Source organism: Macrotis lagotis, chromosome 8 (genome assembly GCF_037893015.1).
Source record: "Macrotis lagotis isolate mMagLag1 chromosome 8, bilby.v1.9.chrom.fasta, whole genome shotgun sequence".
In the NCBI taxonomy this organism is placed as follows: domain Eukaryota; kingdom Metazoa; phylum Chordata; class Mammalia; order Peramelemorphia; family Peramelidae; genus Macrotis; species Macrotis lagotis.
In genome coordinates, this window is record NC_133665.1 from 68,536,614 (window position 1) to 68,554,593 (window position 17,980).

A 17,980-nucleotide genomic window follows, 5' to 3' on the forward strand; every position below is an offset into this window, starting at 1 on the left:
AGCGCTTAACGATGCTCGAGGAGGCGGCGGCTCCGGAAGCGGTCCGTGTACACACACACACGTGGGGGCGAGGAAAGGCGTCTCCACGGGGGCGCCCCTCCCCCACAGGCTGGCCTTACCCGTGGCCCCGCGGGGGAAGCGAAGGCAGGAAGCCGGAAACCCCCCCCTCCCGTCGGGGCGCGTTTCTCTCCCCTCCCCCTCCGCTCTTCCCGCCGCTCTCCCCTCCCCCCGCGGCCGGATGCCGAGGAGCGCTCGAGCTCGCCCATTCGCCGCCCCGACACGCGCAGGCGCGGCCCGGGAGGGGCGGGGCGGGGCGGGGGGCGTGTGCGCGCGCGCGCCCCGCCGCGGCCCCGCTCCTGTGTCTGCCGTCTCGGAGGCGGGAGCGCGGCGGAGAGGAGGAAGGGGAAGAGGAAGAGGAAGAGGCCGAAGCGGGTGGGGAGCGATGACGGCGCCGCGCGCCCTTCCTCCCGCGGCGCTCGCCTGAGAGGGCGCTCGGAGGGACGCGGCCCGCGCGGAGCCCCAGGAGCGGCCGCGGCCCGTCGGCGCCCGGCTCGCCCCTCCCCCAGCGCGGGCGCCGGGGCGCGGGCCCGGGGCGGGCGGGGCGGACGGCGCCCGCTCCGCGGCGGGACGGGCCCGGCGCGCCCTCGGCCGCCCGCCGCCCCGGGGATGTGACCGGGCCCGGCGCGGGCGAGGCGGAGGCCCCGGGACCCCCCCAGCCGGGGGGGAGGGGTCGGCCCGCCCCTCCCCTCCCCTCCCCGCGCGGCTCTCCCCTAGGTCCTCCCTGCCCTGCCTCCCTTCCTGCAGACGGAGCCTCGGGTGACAGGCGGACGGGCGGGAGCCGCGGTGAGTGCCCGGAAGCCTTTCGGTTTCCACTTTGCTTTCGCCTTCTCACTCCCACGCTTGCCTCCCCCCCTCTTTTCTCTCTTTTTTGGGGGGTGGGGTGTACACCCCCCCGGGCAGTTACCGCCTTAAAAATGTGGAAATTCTTGAGAAATTGTCCGTTATCCTCCCCGGCCTTCATCCGTAGTAACTGCCGCTTCTTTGTTCAGGTTTCAGAAGTAGCGAGGAGGAGATGTGACCTGTTGCTTTTGGCCAGAGGAGGCCCTTCCCTCTTTATTTTTTGCACCCGACGGTATGTATGTATGTACGTATGTACGTATGCATGTATGCATGCATGAACTTGGCCCCGTCTCTCCTTCGAATTAGCAACCAGTGCTAAGAATGGACCCAGAAAGAGTTGTGCGGGAAGGTGACGAGAAGCAACAGTTGCTCCCACTCCACCAGACCGTAAATATTGGGCTTTTTGCTCTTGGCCTGAAATTATTTTGATTAGCCCTTTCGTTATTACCGCATTGAAGGCAAGTATGAGAGAAAAAGCAAATGTTTTCTCCTATCTTTCCCTCCCTTGAGCACCGAGGCTTTATGAAGTTGCATGGTTTATCTTGCAGAGAGGAATGTTTTCAAGAAAAAAAAAGATATTTGGAAACACATGTTCATCATGCTGCTGTTTCAGTTTCCAGTACCTTAGTATAAGTCTTCGATTTTTTTAAAATGTCTTTTTTAACTGGGGTGGGTTTATCCTTCTGGTTTTTTTTTTCCTTTTATATTAGGTAATTTTCAAACTGTCAGGCTATTGATAGAATTCATTTATTTACTGCTTGAGAGAAAGAGCCAAGTGACTAGATTTTTATAGCAGAGGTAATATGGAGGTTGGGAGCTCTTTTGGTTTCATAATTGTTTTATATAAACAAATTGGTTGTGCAACCAGTAAATTTTCTGATGAACCTACCTTCACCTTATCTTCTGCTATTTCTCTATTTTATAAATTTTCTGGTACAGTGGATAGAGCATTGGCCCTGGAGTCAGGAGGACCTGAGTTCAAAGCCAGCCTCAGACATTTAATAATGGACTAACTGTGCAACCTTGGGCAAGCCACTTAACCCCATTGCCTTAAATAAAATCAGTGCTAATTTTCTGATTAACACTGCAGTTTTGTGTAACCCCCTTTTCTTTTAATTCCATCCCTTTAAAACTCGGTCATATTTTGTGAAGCCTACATAGGACTTTGTGAAGTCATATCATAGATCTTCAGATATAGAACAACTTAAAATTAGAAGAGGATGTCTTCAGCAATTCTCTTCAGTGTATGTATTTGCTTGTATATTGGAACAAAACATCTTTTGTTTTGCAGGATTGTAGCTAGTATAATTCCTTATTGTAGTGATCCACACAGTTTGGGGAGAAGGGATCATGTTATATATTGCCTAATTCTCTTTATAAAAATTTTTAGTGGTATTCCTCAGTGGTGGTGTTGAAAGCTAGGATGTGCATGGTGGAAGGATATAAGAGACCCAACGAATGAGAGGATGCTTTAAGGAGATAAACCACTTGCCAGCATTTCTTTTTTCTCTGGGAACGGGTAGGGAAAAGAGATTTTTAGGCTTCCAACTTTTTGAGGAGTCTTAATACATTTTAAAAATTGTATTGTGGTTTCTTTGGTGTAAGGAGCTCCTCATAAAGAAACTAACTTCCTCTACTTGCTTTGTAACTTACAGCCTTAGTGAGTTGCCAGGATCTTAAAGAGGTTGTGATTTATCCAAGATCACACAGCCAGAATGTGTCACATGTGAAACTTAGACCAAGTTTTCTTGACAATGAGACTAACTTTCTATTCGATATACCAGAGTGCCTACCTGAGGAGAATAGTAAAATTTATTTTTAAAACTTAGAAGTCTTACTCAAATTGAATACCATATATAAAACTACCACATAAATGGTATTAGTATTATCTTCCATGGTTATTGCCTTCTTTAGCCACCTAGCCTTGTGCCTTTATGATAAGACAGATCAGATGAACCTACCTTCACCACCTTATCTTCTGCTACTTCTCTATATTATAAGTTTTCTATTTCAATCATATTGTTCTACTGATTGACCCCCAAATGCTTCTTCCTAATCAGGCAGAAGAGTGAAGACAGGTTAAGACTAAATTGTGAAAGACCTTGCAATTCCTTTGTAATTTGAACTTTATCCTATAAACCGTGGGAAACAATGTCCTTTTTTAGCTAAAGGCTTTTTGTAGCAGGGGAAAATGATGAAAATATGTTTTAAGAAGAATGCTCTTATATGCTGCTATTAGGTTCAAGGCAAGATTGCAAGGAGGTGAGATGTGGCAATGTGGAAATAGTTATTTAGGTAATGAGGGATCAAAACAGGATGATGAGAGTGGTAATAAAAAAAGGGGGAAAGATGTGAGAGATAATTACAAAGGAAGAATCTAAGATGGAGAAGAGGAATCACTGGTTAGAACTAAGGTTGTAATCCTGGGAGCCATAGGCTCTAGCATACTACCTTATTTGTTGTACCCAACAAAATATTGACTTAATTTTGAGTCTTACCAAAGTTAGGAAGGTAAGGTGAGTTGGAGAAAGATTTAGTTCACTTTTAGGGAAGTTGAGTTTAAAGTAATAGTGAGACATCCAATGGAAAAATATAATAGGCAATTGGAAATATACAGCTGGAGAATTAAAGAGAGAGGTCAAGGCTGAAGATAAAATCTGAAGGTCAGATATGATATGACAGAAAGAGAAGGTAATTTTGTTAGTGATAAGAATATGTGGATGATTGGAATGTCCAGATGATACTCTTAGTATATCAGGGAAAAACAATCTAAGAAAACCCCCGATTGGATTCCCTATAGTGAAATTTTGGGAGGATATGGATGAGAATTGCACATAATGGTCAGGCGTGGATCGATTGGTTGCAAGTTACATTGTTTTTAGGATCTTCAAATCAATGAAATAATTTAAACATGGAGAGTACCTCAGAGACCACTTCACTACAGAGGACTGAGCCATAGGAAATGTTTATACTTAAGGAGTAAGTGGAGGAAGGGGTGCAGGAGGAGAGATATGTGATATTAGGGGAATCAAGGGAGGAGAGAAAAATTAATAATGTTACAAGAGAGAGAGACCAAAGAAGGAAAAAAAAATTAAGACTGGACTATTGGAAACCAATTTCAAGACTTTCTGCTCAGATTAGCAATGTTGAAAATTTCAGAGTATTTATTTTTGTATTTTTTGCAAGTTAGTTTTGTGTTTTTAAATATTTAATCATACTATATTCTACTTGCTATTTATTGGCCTTGTACATATGAATATGTTCAGATGACAGCAACTCAGCAACATGGGGTTTTGAACATTTGTCTCAAAAGAAAATTATTAAGGCTTAAGCAGAGTAAATGGTTTGTATATAGGCTCATGGATCTGGAGATATCAAAAGGATGAAATGAACTTTTTCTGAAGCTTGCTTGTTTTTTTTTTTTCCTCCCAAGTGCTTTCTTTCCTTGCTCTTTTTGCTATAAATCTTTGGGATTAGAGCACTCATGACTGATTAGAAAGTATTTTAGGGTAACTTACTCTCATAACATAAAGTATGAAGTTATCAGGTAATACTTTGCCAAATAAATAGAAACAACAGAACTTAGAGAAACATCATTAAACTAGGTGTCAGAAAATGTGGAACCTATTGCAGGTTTGCTAAAAACTAGTTTATTCTACTCCTGAACCTTTGTTTTTCCATGTGTAAAACTAAGGGTGGAATTAAATTATCTTTAAAGACTTAATTTAAAATTTTTTTTTCAAATTTTGCTTTTTATTATGAACTTGACAAATGTTAATTAATAAAGATATTTCTATATAAAAAGTACAGAAACAGAAGATGGTTTTTGAAGCCAGGAATCTCTGTACCTTAAAGCTTGTTTTTAAAAGTATATATTAAATTTAACATAGTGGTACTAACAATATGAAAATAATTGCAATTTATGCACCAACATTATTAGTTGCTGAGGACAAAGAAGTAGAGAATTCTATGAAGAATTTGGTAAGACTCAAAATTAAGTCAGTATTCATTCCAGTAATGTGGTAACATCAGTGTAAAGATGGGGAAAAGTAAGGATGCGGGGGGAAATGCATGAAAAGGTATGGTTGAGGAGAAAGTAATGAGAGAGCCTAAAGACTTGTAGATTATATAGAACTCTTGAGACCTCTATATCATACAGTACATAATTAGCACCAAAAGAATGAAATTGGCCATATTTTAACAGACAGGAAAAGTTTTATTACGGAAATGGAAGTTTAATCAGAGCAAGGATTAGGATTTATTTTAAGAATAAAGTATTGGGGGAAAATATGATTTACAATTAAAATTTAATCCTGAATTATTTAAAACAAGGTATTGAAAATTTTAAAAACATGGAAACGGACAACCGAATCGACATCAACAGAAATATAATTTATCTGAAAGTTAAAACGCTATAAATTGATTCAACAAGACCAAAAGAATCTAGAAAACATCTTAGTAGTAAACATTCAGTTTATCAGATGGGGAAACATGGCTATCAAAGACAATAGATTATAAGTCTGTCAGTAAAATCTCACAACAAATGATAAAGGATTGATTATGAGCAATATAATTTCATAAATTGAAAGGAAGTGCAAGTTTACAGAATGCCTGCTAAGAGATACAGCTCTGCAAAATCACCTCAAAGGCATTCAGTGATGAAGATGGAGAGAGGAATACAAAGAGAAGAACAATGGAAAAGATTTGCAAAAATTTACAGCACAAAAAAAATAGTAGAATCACTAAACTTGGACCCCATTGGCATAATAGGGCCTGAAAACAAAAATAGCACCAAGACAGGAAAAAGCATCTGAATTTGATCAGATGGAGAGGAGATCTTTATGCAGGCAAGCCAAGGAGCTGATTGACAGAGTAGCTAAAGGCAGAGAGACTACTACCAAAGGTGTAGAAAAAATCTCAGCTGTTACTGAGATCAAAACAAAGTGGCTGAAAAACATTAGTTACAGACTTATAGGCCTTCTTTGCTATTTAGACAAAAAAATGTCATCCGTATGTGAATGGAGGACACCTTCACAATGGTATTAGTAGGGAGCAAACAGGCTTTTGCAAACACAACCACGCACCATATCTTTGCCATCCTTAAAATTACATGAAAGATTGTACTGGATTTAAGGTTCTATTATGCTTCTTGTTTGTTGATTTATAAAAAAGCATTTGACGTAGAACAAAATGCTGCCTTATTGACTTTTACAACTAGGTGTCTCACATCCAAAAATGAAGCTCTTTCAAGATTTCTTTGAAGAGCTAACAAAAATAATTTGTGATTTCTTTGGTAGAGGAAACTCCCTCCACCAGTGAAGGCCAACCTGCTGAGAGGTTTTGTGCCTTTCTCAGTGTCATGTAACTAGTATGTGTTGGAGATAGAATTGGATTCTAAGATTTCCTGAGCCTGGCACTCATCTATGATGCTATTCTTCTATAATCCATCTTAAAAATTAAGCAATAAAGTGAAATATTTTACTTTTTTGCATATTGTTACTTTGTAGTTGACAGGAAATATTAAAAACAACTGTTGCATTTTTTATATGGTGCCTTGTCTAAAAAGTATTGTGTTTTATAATGATGTCTCATTTGTATACTACCTTAATATTCCCAGGACCTTTCTGTCCATTCTGATTTTTATCCTCATGATAATCCTATCTTGTATTAAATAATTTTATTCCTATCTTGGCTTAATTTTAGAATTAGAAGGACCTTAAAGATCAAGGTTACATAGTTGATTAGTGTCTGTTCTGAATCTAGAATCCAATTCTTCTGAATTTGAGGCAAGGAATTTTTTTATAATTACTGTCTTATTGATTCTTAAACGCAGCAGATATGATTCTTAAACTCAGCAAAAACAATTTTCAGTTAGATATTGTTGTAGTTTTATTTCAGATTTATTCCTATCTAATGGAAGAATTCCAGGAATAGAGCTTTATTGCCTTGAAATCCTGATAACAGATATATTTTGTAAACATAGTATTATCAGAAATACTTTTATGAGTAGGAAAATTGGAAGGTGATTTTAAAAAAAAATATCTCCATAGCAAGCTTTTTTAAAAGAATAATTAAATAGAGGCTTGCAAAAATTTTTTTTAAATAAACCTAACTCCTACAAAAAGTTGCCAATACTTGTTACTTTTTTCTTTTTAATCTTTTGCGTTTTAACTTCAGATGTTACCATTTACCTGAAACTAAGGTTATGAATGAGCTTTTAGTTGGAAATTTGATTACCATTTTTTTTTGGTTTTATCCTTTTTGATCTCTCATTAGCATTTGATACTTGTTGACCAGCTCTAAATCTGTCCCTCCTCCCCATTCCCTCAAGCCTACCTTTTTTGCCAAACTTCCTTGTATTTACTGAGAGCCAATATCATGTTTTTTAAGTTGCTCAGGTTTTCATCCTTGTCTTTTTTGACTTTGATTCTTCTTCATCACCTAATATTTGTTCAAGACTTTATTGAATCTATTGCTATAATATAGCTGACATCTATTCTCTTCTTTGAAATAGCCACTACTTCAGTTTAGCCTTTTAACACCTCTTGCCTTAGACTTTTATATAGTGCCTTCTAACTACTTTCTAGGGTTTTAATGTTGAGTTTGCAATCCATCCTTCCCATCGCTGCCAAAATAATATTCCTCAGGCACATTTCTTTTTTCACTTAAATACAGCTATACCAACTCCAGTAGAATATAAGCTCCTTGAGGGTAGACAATTTTTGATTTTGCATTGTATACAGGAATTACTCATTAGGCACCTGTTGGATTGGAACCTTCTTGTACATTTAAGTAGCATCCGAATTCTTGTGCATTTGCATTACTTACAAATTGAAAAAAACCCAAACGTGCAGCTTATTAAACTCTCACCAGTCTTGCCTACATTTAGCGGTGCCAAAATACAGATGGCAGAAAAATCTATAGTGTGAATTCCTGAGAATATTCTCTGGAATGCTGTTTCAGCTTTCTTACCTATAGCTTGACTTCTTTTAGATAGAACCTAATTTTCATTCTTTGCACTTTCAGGAGAAGGCAGGGTGGTATAGTGGCCAGAACACTAGGAAGACCTGGGTTCAAGTCCTGCTTCTGACACATAACTGACCTGTGTGACCCTAGGCAAGTTGCTTTAACCTATCAGTCATAACTTTTTCAAGACTTAAGTTGCAGAGAAAGTACTGAGCTGCATTGGTAGAGGTTTCCTCATCCGGGAATTTCTTATACTAATGAAATCACAGTTGAGGAAACTCGTACCAGTGCAGATGGTTCTGCAGTACCTAGTCTCAATATTTTCAATAGATGCTGGTAAAACCTTTCTAATTTGCTTTAACTTTTTTAGGTTCATATTCTTTCTGTTTTTCTTTTTTGAACACATATACATATTGGAGTTGAAATTGTAAACTGAATTTTGTTTGGTCTTTTTTGGAGTTTAAAATTTTCCTTTATTAAGAATATAGAAAAACATTAATTTAACGTGTTTCATTGGTCAAAGATTTCTGCAATTCATATGGAGGAATTGCTTTAAGGGAAAAATGAAAAAAAAAAAACCCTTTGAGCTCTCCAATTTTCCTTTCATATTTAATAATATCCCCCTCCCCCTTTTAGATACTTGTAGCTGTGTACAGTTTCTATACATTGTGCTGATTTTTATTTCTACTTGAAGTTTAATTTTTAGGTTGATCTCTTTTTTATGCTGACTTTTGTCACAAAATTAAAGAATTATGTATTATGTTAATAAAAAATAAATAAAAACTGAAGGCTTCCTAATCAGTGCTGTGCTAAGCTTCCTCTTTATTTTTGTAATTTGTTTTTCCAGTCTTTGTCTATACAAAATTCATCTTACGTTTTATATATATATACACACACACACACACACACACACACACACACATATATGTATATATATTAGACTATTCCTTTTGATAGGAAATAATTTTTTCTTCATTTCCCTAGCTTTTTATTCAGCATCTGATTCCTTAATTAGCACTTTAATTTTATACTTTTTTATGTTACTTGTTTTATTTAAGTTTAATCTGTGCATCGTTAACTTTTTCTTTATTAATAAATGGAAATTGAGCATTTTGATTCGTAGCATTTGTCCATTTAAATGTTCATACTGAAAATTTAACCATTATCTTTCTAGAGTTGGGAATAGCATACTCTTGAGTAAAGATTATTTATTGCCACCTCCTTGTTTTTCAAATGAAGGAAGGCATCTTACCATTTTGGGACAAAGGGAAGGTAGAATTTGAAGTGGTGTGTCAAGTGTTTGCTTGGTCTAAGTGACCAAGTGGTCACTGTAAGAGATGAAAATTAAAATATGAACCAATAATTGTCAGATATTTTAGACCTAGAAGTCAACTTAGAATGATTCTAAGTTCCACATGAGGAATGCATCTAGCAGTCAGAATTAGAACCTGGTTTTCTTGATTTTCTAGTTTAGTTCTTTATACTGTACCATACATGCTACATTTTAGGGGATAGGTTTCTTTTCTGTGATAGAATTTTTTAAGATTTTTAAGTTTTTCTGTTTTAGATGAAAGAGTAAAGCATTTATTAAAACATTGCTGTATGCAAAGCATTGCGATAAGCACTAGGGTTGCAGATAGAAAAATCAGTCAGTCCTTACCGCATAGGATTGTTGTGATGTACAAATGAGATAATATCTGTAAAGTAATCCATGAATTTCACTACATGCACATCATTTATATATTTGGAATAATGTTTCAAAATTTACAGTTGTCTCCCTAGCATAATGCCTTATACATCTTAGGTACTTAATAAATTTGTTGAATTACATATTTTCTTTTTGATAAATTATTAGGTTTTCCCAACTAGTGAAATCAGAAGTCTGTTTTCCCTCTTTTTTTTTTTTTTTTTTGGTTTTTGCAAGGCAAATGGGGTTAAGTGGCAAGGCCACACAGACAGGTAATTATTGAGTGTCTGAGACCAGATTTGAACCCAGGTACTCCTGACTCGAAGGCCGGTGCTTTATCCACTATGCCACCTAGCTGCCCTTTGTTTTCCCTTTCAATCACTGATTTAATGCAGGGTACAAGAAGGTGAGAAATGTGAAATGAAGATGGAAAAGGGGGTGGATTTTAAATGCTGAAGCAATGATACTATATAAAACACTTAAGTTTTCTTCCCATCTATAAAGTAATAAAATGTAGTTTTGATTGGACAAATTTTTATGAAATATGGAATGAATACTAAAAAGCATGTATCAAAGATTCAGAGAGGAACAGATTACTGTCCTGTCCTTACACCCTTATGTATTATGAGATCTGAGGGATAGAGGAAAAGAACAGATACTTAAGGCTCTAACACTGAATAATGTCAAGTAAGTCAGTTATTTAGTCTTTCCTGGCCTTACTTTCCTCATTTTAAAGAGAGAGAGCTTAACTAGATGAACATTTAACTCTCATAAGGTTTAATATTTGCCTAATTTCCCTCTGAATATTCAGATGTTTTACTTCCCTTAACTTAGGAGATTTTAGTTACCATTGTTTCATTAAGGAGAGCTTCCTTTAAAAAAGAATGGTCTAAAAAACACATTTTGCAGTTTTGATATAGTTAGACAATTCTGCTTAAAACCCAATTTTTCTTTATGTTTCCTTTGAGTTAGTTTTTATATATTAATAGCATGCATTTAATGTGATTTAACTAACCATTGCTTTCCTCTTAAAACCTCTGGAATAAAAGTCTTCTGATGTGCTATTAAGGAGATGATCAAGAATCAAGAATGTCATCAGAAAGATGAATTACTAGAAAAAGAAGGGAAGCTGTTTTTTTTTTTTCAAGAGTGAGAGATAACTTGATCAACAGTTTTATATGTTATTGACATTTATATAAAGTCAGGTCTAGATCAACAGATTTAGAGGAAGCTTCCCAACATTTTTTTTAAGTTTTTTTGCAAGGCAAATGGGGTTAAGTGGCTTGCCCAAGGCCACACAGCTAGGTAATTATTAAGTGTCTGAGACTGGATTTGAACCCAGGTACTCCTGACTCCAGGGCTGGTGCTTTATCCACTGCGCCACCTTAGCCGCCCCTTCCCAACATTTTTTTATGTAGAATTTATAAAAGGACAAGGATAGTAAGTCAAAGAAGGCATTTAAAGGTGTTGGGATACAAATCTGTGATAAAGAGAAACTGGGGCACAAAGTTTAATTTATTAATATGGCTAGCAAATACTAGAAAATTGGATCCAAGACCCTTTAGCCATCAAGGAAGCATCTGACAGTCTAAGGAACTCTTGCATAGCATTTCCACAGTGACTATATAGGCATATTTCACTACTGATTGGTTGGTGATGCTTAACATTGTTTCCTCACCAGAGGGGACCAACATCCTATGATTAATATCCTCTGGAAAGTCCCATGATGGGCAAACTTCCTATTACCAGATTGTTCATTTATTGCTATGGTTAACAAAAGCTCATAGATTAGCATTTTTGTGGTTGGATGTTAGCCCATAGAATTAAAGTTAAACTTAGAAATTTTATTATAACAGGGTCAATACAGTAAAGTCTGAAGTTGGATTTACAGGTATTGATTTTAATTAGGTATACTTTTAGATAGAATTCACAAGCAATAATCATATCAATTTTCAAATTTCACAATGGGCAACTAAAGTTAGAGACTTAGACACATAATGAAGGGGCCATTTGATCATTAATACAAAACAAATTTTTAAAAATGCACAATAAATTGCCTTAGCCTTATTAAAATAATACGAAATAAAGTCAGGCATCAATTTTCAGTTTCACGAAGGCTCCACTTTGTACTTTTGGAAGGAATACTTAGCCATAAAATAATTGAACCTTAGATATGAATAACTAATACTTTTAAGATGCTTAAAGAGTGATCTAACCATTCTGGAGAGCAATTTGTAACTATGCTCAAACTGTTATAAATTTGTGCATATCCTTTGACTCATCAATAACATGGATCTGTATCCCAAGGCAGGTGATGGGGGGGAACATATGCACAAAATTAATTATAAGCTTTTTTTAGTACCAAAAAGGGGATACCTATCAGTTGAGAAATGGCTGAACAAGTTATGGCATATGATTGTGCTGGAATACTGTTGTGCTGTAGGAAAAGAAGAGGAAGATGCTTTCAGAAACCTGGAAAGACTTACATGAGCTGCTACAAAGTGAAGTGAGCAGAACCAGGAGAACATTGTAAACAGTAAAGAAATATTGTATGATGATCAATTATGAATGTCTTAGCTATGCTTAGTAATATAATGATCTAAGACAATCCTGAAGGACACATGATTGAAAATGCTTTCTAACTCCAGAGAAAGAAGTGATAGAGTCTGAAGGCAAATCAAAGCATATTTTTAAACATTTTTTCTTGTTCTTTTTTGACTTGTGTATATTTTTTTTACGATATGACTGATTATGGAAATATGTTTGCCTGACTCTCACTCACACACACTCTCTCTCTCTCTCTCTGTGTATATATATATATATATATATATATATATATATATCCTATATCAAATTGCCTTCTCAAGGAGGGGCAGGGAGGGAGGAAGAGAATTAAAGAATTCTAAATTTAAACAAACAAATGTTAAAAATTTATGCTTGTAATTTGGAAAAAAAATAAAATATTTAAAAGGTGTTTTAAGGTGTACAAAATATTTTCCTCATAGCAATCTTATGTGAGACTGGTAAGTACCAAAAGCATCATCCTCTTTTTAAAGTTGATAAGACTTGAAGTAAAGGCCACTTAAATGACTTATTCCTCCTGTTCACACAGTTATTAAATATAGGAGCTAGGAATCAAACCCAGGTTCCCCCAACCTTAAATTTAGCATTCTTCTCCCCCCGCAAATAATAATTAGACAAAGTTTTATTGAAGTGTGATGATAATAGGTTAGTGTGAATATCAGGTAAGGGAAAATTTTTGTTCCATAATTATAATTTTGATTTAGAAGTGATGCATTGACTTTTAAATCATGAGAAAACAGTAAAAGGTTAAGAGTCATTTCATCATTAGAATTATAAGTAGATATTATGAATCAGTGATCTCAGGATTTTCAACCATTCAAGAGTGTGTGTGTGTGTGTGTGTGTGTGTGTGTGTGTGTGTGTGTGTATAAAATACGTAGACAAATTACTCTTCCATAAATATTAAAATAAGAGTTAAATTTTTGAATTGAAGACCTTTTAGGGCACAGTTGGATGAATAAAGAAAAAGGCTAGAAATATAGGTAGTGGAAGAAATTATGACAACCGATAGAATTCTTACAAATAAGGTATTTTTCAGTCTTGTCTTTATCTGCCTCTAAGGATACTGCATGTAGTTACTCTTATACAGTACTCAAACAAATGTGATTTTACTGATTTGTGATTTCCCTCTAGCAGTATAAATTATAGCCTATCCACAACTCATTCTTTTTGACTCTTCTTCATGTCTTCCTATTGGTTTGCCACAGGGCGTTCATCTGACCTACCAGAAGTCTTTTTTAGTTTCTGACATTAAGATAATTCAGTAGAATCTTCTGGCTATATACCTATCATCCCTTACTTTTAATTGGAGACTAGCCCATTTTCTTTTATTATCATGTAGTTGCTCAATGGTAACTTTTACTCTTGTTTTTGGAGTTTGTATCCTGTGTCTTGCTGTCAATATAGCAACATTGATAGAATGTTAATATTAAAAAGATAGGTCTTTGCTTCCATTGGAAGCTAGGGGTTATTTAAGTGACTTGGCAGGTTCCTGAAAGCAATTCACATCTTCCTCCTCCTGTTTTAAGTTTTCTATCTGTATTTTCTTCCAGATAGACATATTAACATACAAACTCAAGAGATTGTCCTATAACAATATGCAAATACTTGCTGAAATCTGATCAGTGAATATTCTTCATCCGCTTGATATTTCTTGTCCAGAAGTTCCAAGCAAACTCTTGAATAATCATAAATCTTTTCCAGGGGACTCTTCAACTTGGGGGGGGGGGGGCTTAATAGATTACAATCTGTACATTATCATTTGCAATCTAGAGTATATTGAAGAATCCTTCAGTTTTAGCTTTGTACCAGATCTCTTTCATTATAATGGCAAATACATTTAGCAAAGCATGCCTCTCTTTTATGCTTTGTAGAAATTGATGAGTCATCAATCAGCAAGCAACTGTGAAGGAACTACTATCTATCAAGACACTATGTTGGTGCTGAGAATAGAATTTCAGTGACTGAAACAATCCCTTCTCAGAAATTATATTCTAATGGAGGAATACAAGCACATGAAAGAGAATCAATACATATTATATATCAAGATATTTGGGGAATGAACATTAGCTATTGAGGGATCAGGAAAGGATTCATTTAAAAGATCATGTTTGAGTTGCATCTTGAAAGGAGTCCTCTGAGGTGGCAATGAGGAGGGCGTGTATTATAGGCACAGGACCTCTGACAAAGCAAGGGTGTTGTGTATGAGGAACAGAGAAGGCCAGTTTGGTTGGATCCCAGAGATAGTAATGCCCAATGAGATTGGAAAGGTAGATTGGAATCTAGTTGTTAAGAGCTTTAAAAAGTTTATACTTGCTCATAGAGATAGCCTCTGGAGTTGATTGAGTAGACTAGTGATGTAGCCAGATCTAAAAAACATACATGTCTCAAATTCTGTTCCAAATGAAACAGCAAACAGCTAGGAACTGCCATACTATGCATTTGAGGCCTAAACTAGAACCAGGTTGGTGGGCTGAGGAGTGGTATTGGGAACAAGGTGTTAATGGAGCTGGAATAGAACAAAGGACTCCTACAGGAGCTCCTGAGGCAGCTTAATGTTTCTAGGTTTCTGGTAGTGGACTTGCTGAAGGACAAGGGACTCTTTCAGAGTCTACTTTGTGATGTGTTTTGGTATTAGAGTAATAACGGTTTTCCTAGAAGGAGCAATGGAATTGTTGAGGTTGGGAGCATGTGGGCTAGAGAGGTGAACATAGGAGAGGCTTAGAGATCAAATGCAGTGTTAATATTAAATGCCTATTATGTTCAAGGCAATCTCCTAGGATCTAGGGTTACAAAAATGAGTTACCGTGCAAGTGGATTCTTTGTTAGAGGATACAACGTATACAAGTATGCTTAAGGAGAAGTGGAGATAGGAAACAGCATTAACAACTGAGGAATTCAGAAAGCCTTTGTAGGTGTGGTGGCACTTGAATTGGACCCTGAAAGAAGACAAGAATTCTGAAAGGCCAAGATGATTAGGAAGGGAATTTAGGTCCAAGCATGAGTAAGATAACCTATGTGAATATGTGGAGGTGGAGGATGAAGTGTCCTGATTGGCTTGTGTAGTATGCTAAGGGAGTAATGTGAAACAAGGCAAATAAGGTTGGCAAGATAGGTAGATGAACCATAGATTGTATGGAACCTTAAATATCAGGCTAAAGATTTTTGTATTTTCTCCTGTAGATGGGTAACTCATTGAAGGTCTTTGTGCAGAGGAGTGACATGGCCTATATCCTTTGAAAGTTATTTTGGCAATTGAGTGTAAGATGGATTGTTGAGGGGAAATCAGGTGACCAAATTGGAGGTTATTACCATAATCTAGATGAAAAATAATGAAGTCATGAAATAATGTGATAGCTGTGTTAGTGGAGATAAGGGGGGGGTAAAGGTGAGTGATGACTTGGAAAGATCATTGATAAGATTTGGAAACTGTTTTGGGAAATTAGGAAAGGAAGAAACAAGATTCAAAGGTTGAGAACCTGGGTGACTTGGAGGAAAATGGTACCTTTAACAAAATTGGGAAGTTTAGAGCAACAGGTAGAGAGGGAAAAATAAAGAATAAAAATTTTTAAACCATTCCATTTTATGTGATCCTACTAAACAAATGACATCTTAATTTACAATTCATGCTTGGATAGTTAAGTTTTTATTTTGCAGCAAATGAAAGATGAAATAACTGAAGAGACGAATTGAGACCAGACTTCTTGGTGTAGATCTGGATTCTGAACACAGTAGGAGATAAACTTTTGTACATGATAAAAAAAATCAAACGAGCAATTAATTAAAAAAGAAACAATCCAATATTAGGTAACTTGATTTTTAAGTAGATGAAAATTTAGGACTTCCCAAGTTGAGAGGTGGAGTGCAAATATGTGGTTCCCTGGATTCAGAAAAAGAGCTGTACCATTCCCTTCTGAAATTTCCACTATCAAAGGAAAATGAAAACAAAAGACTAACTGATCAATAATATGTGATTTGTTTTCAGATAAGACCTATAAGTTGCTTGAGATGTATCAACCATGAAAAAAAAATCATAGCATTATCTTTGATTCTGACTGGGTTTCTACTAAACTCTAAGCAACAGGTAGAGGAATTTCAGCTTCCCCAGTCAGGCAGGGCTAGATTCAAATAATGCAATAAGACTTTTAATTCTCATAGTTGAATAAAATTTTCTCACAGGACAGAACTCAGACTTGACCCATACTTGAATAGAAAGGGAATTAACTGAGTCAGAAGATGGAGTCAGTGTGGTTCACTTGGTTCCCACAATTAACTGCTGTCCTAAGTCCCTCAATTCCTTCAATGTGAATATGAGAAACGGCAAGAAGGCAGCCAGTTTGCTTAAACTGAAATTCAGGAAAAGGGGAAATATTTATTAATTAATAATATAATTGAAAAAGCCAGATGGTGATGCATTTAATTTTTAAAATTGCTTTTCCCCCCAATAAACATTTATTTTCTGTCTTTCCCACATCCAGCGAGACAGATAGACATACAGACACATATGCAGCCTTGTAATATGTGCATAGTTAAGCAAATAAACTTTGGGAGGAAGATTTGATAGGGTAACTTTGAAAGGGGAGGTATTGGGTGATGGTTACTTGTGGCTGTAATGAAGACTTCGCACAATTGGCTATCTCAGGAAAATAGAATTTTCTCTGTCTTCCTACTTTCTCATTAGTTGATTTTATATCCCTTGGGGTCATGCCTATTTCTTACTTTGGATCTTAGGAAGATTTCAGATTTATTTCCTCCCTCTCCTATCTGGCCCCCCCCCCCCCCCGTTAGAAATGCATTAGGGAAAGTTAATTAGAAGTACAGACTATAAGAAATATTTTTTTTAATCTAGGTAACCCTTAGACTTCCTAAGCTTTTTTATCTAGCTTAGAAAGCAGCTTATATACAATACAAACAGACTGGGGTACCAAAGATATTAGGTGACTTGTGCTTCTGGGACACTGAAATTGGGAATTAAGTGCATGCTCTATGTTCTGGATGCCTTCTGGGTGTTTGTCCTTATTCCTTTTATATCTTAAGATGAGACTGTGAGCCAAGTTCTAAAATAGTCCTAAAACAGTACCTGGTAAATTGTAGATCCTGGTTAAATGCTAAGTGACTTGACACTTGGGGACCCAGTCAAAACAATAGTCATTTGACTGTTAGAATTGTAAAGCAAAGGGGATGTGCCCTTCAGAGATTTAGATTCTGAGCCTTAGAGGAACTAATGACAGGAAAGACTCTTGTCAACCAAAGTTCCCAAGTCCCATAGGATCAATATATGAGGAACTGAGTGCTTGTGATTTTACACTGAATGTTTTTCAGGGGAACTTTTTTTTCCCCTTGATATTTGAGAATAAGATCAAGATGGCAGCCTGGCATCATAAGTGAGTTTGTTCAAGAAACCATCTCCAATATCCTTGAAATTCGTTCATCTGTCTGTCTAGAAGAACCTTGTTAAAAACGATTTATGGGTATCTAAGTAATTTTTTGTTTTAGAAAGAAATTTAGTACTTGGTTTGCTGTTTTTCTTTCCACACCTTTCCTTCCCAAACCCTGTCCTTATACTTGCAAACTACAATATAGGTTTTGATATCCTCTCAGACACCTTGGCTTCTCAGTTTAACATCCTTACTTTCCATGACTTAAACCCCCCCCCCCCTTTTGAGGGGGGTGGTGGTTCCAAGGTAGTGGTGTTAAGTAACTTGCCCAGGGTCACACAGATAATTATTAAGTGTCTAAAGTCAAATTTTAACTTGGGTCCTCCTAACTCTGAGGCTGACGTTCTATCCACTGTGCCACTTTGCTACCCCCATGACTTATTATTTTTTTTTTTTTAGGTTTTTGC

The 17,980-nt window shown here is 37.0% G+C and overlaps 1 protein-coding gene across 1 annotated transcript in view; it reads left to right on the top strand.

Annotated features, from left to right (window-relative positions):
- The first annotated feature begins 738 nt into the window (after positions 1-738).
- The window catches only part of JAK2 (Janus kinase 2), a 172,645-nt gene continuing 155,403 nt past the window's right edge, over positions 739-17,980 (top strand). Inside the window, exons 1-2 of the mRNA XM_074197469.1 lie at positions 739-843; positions 1,050-1,132. The gene's annotated coding sequence lies outside the window, so the exon portion shown is untranslated. The remainder of the gene's footprint in view (positions 844-1,049; positions 1,133-17,980) is intronic.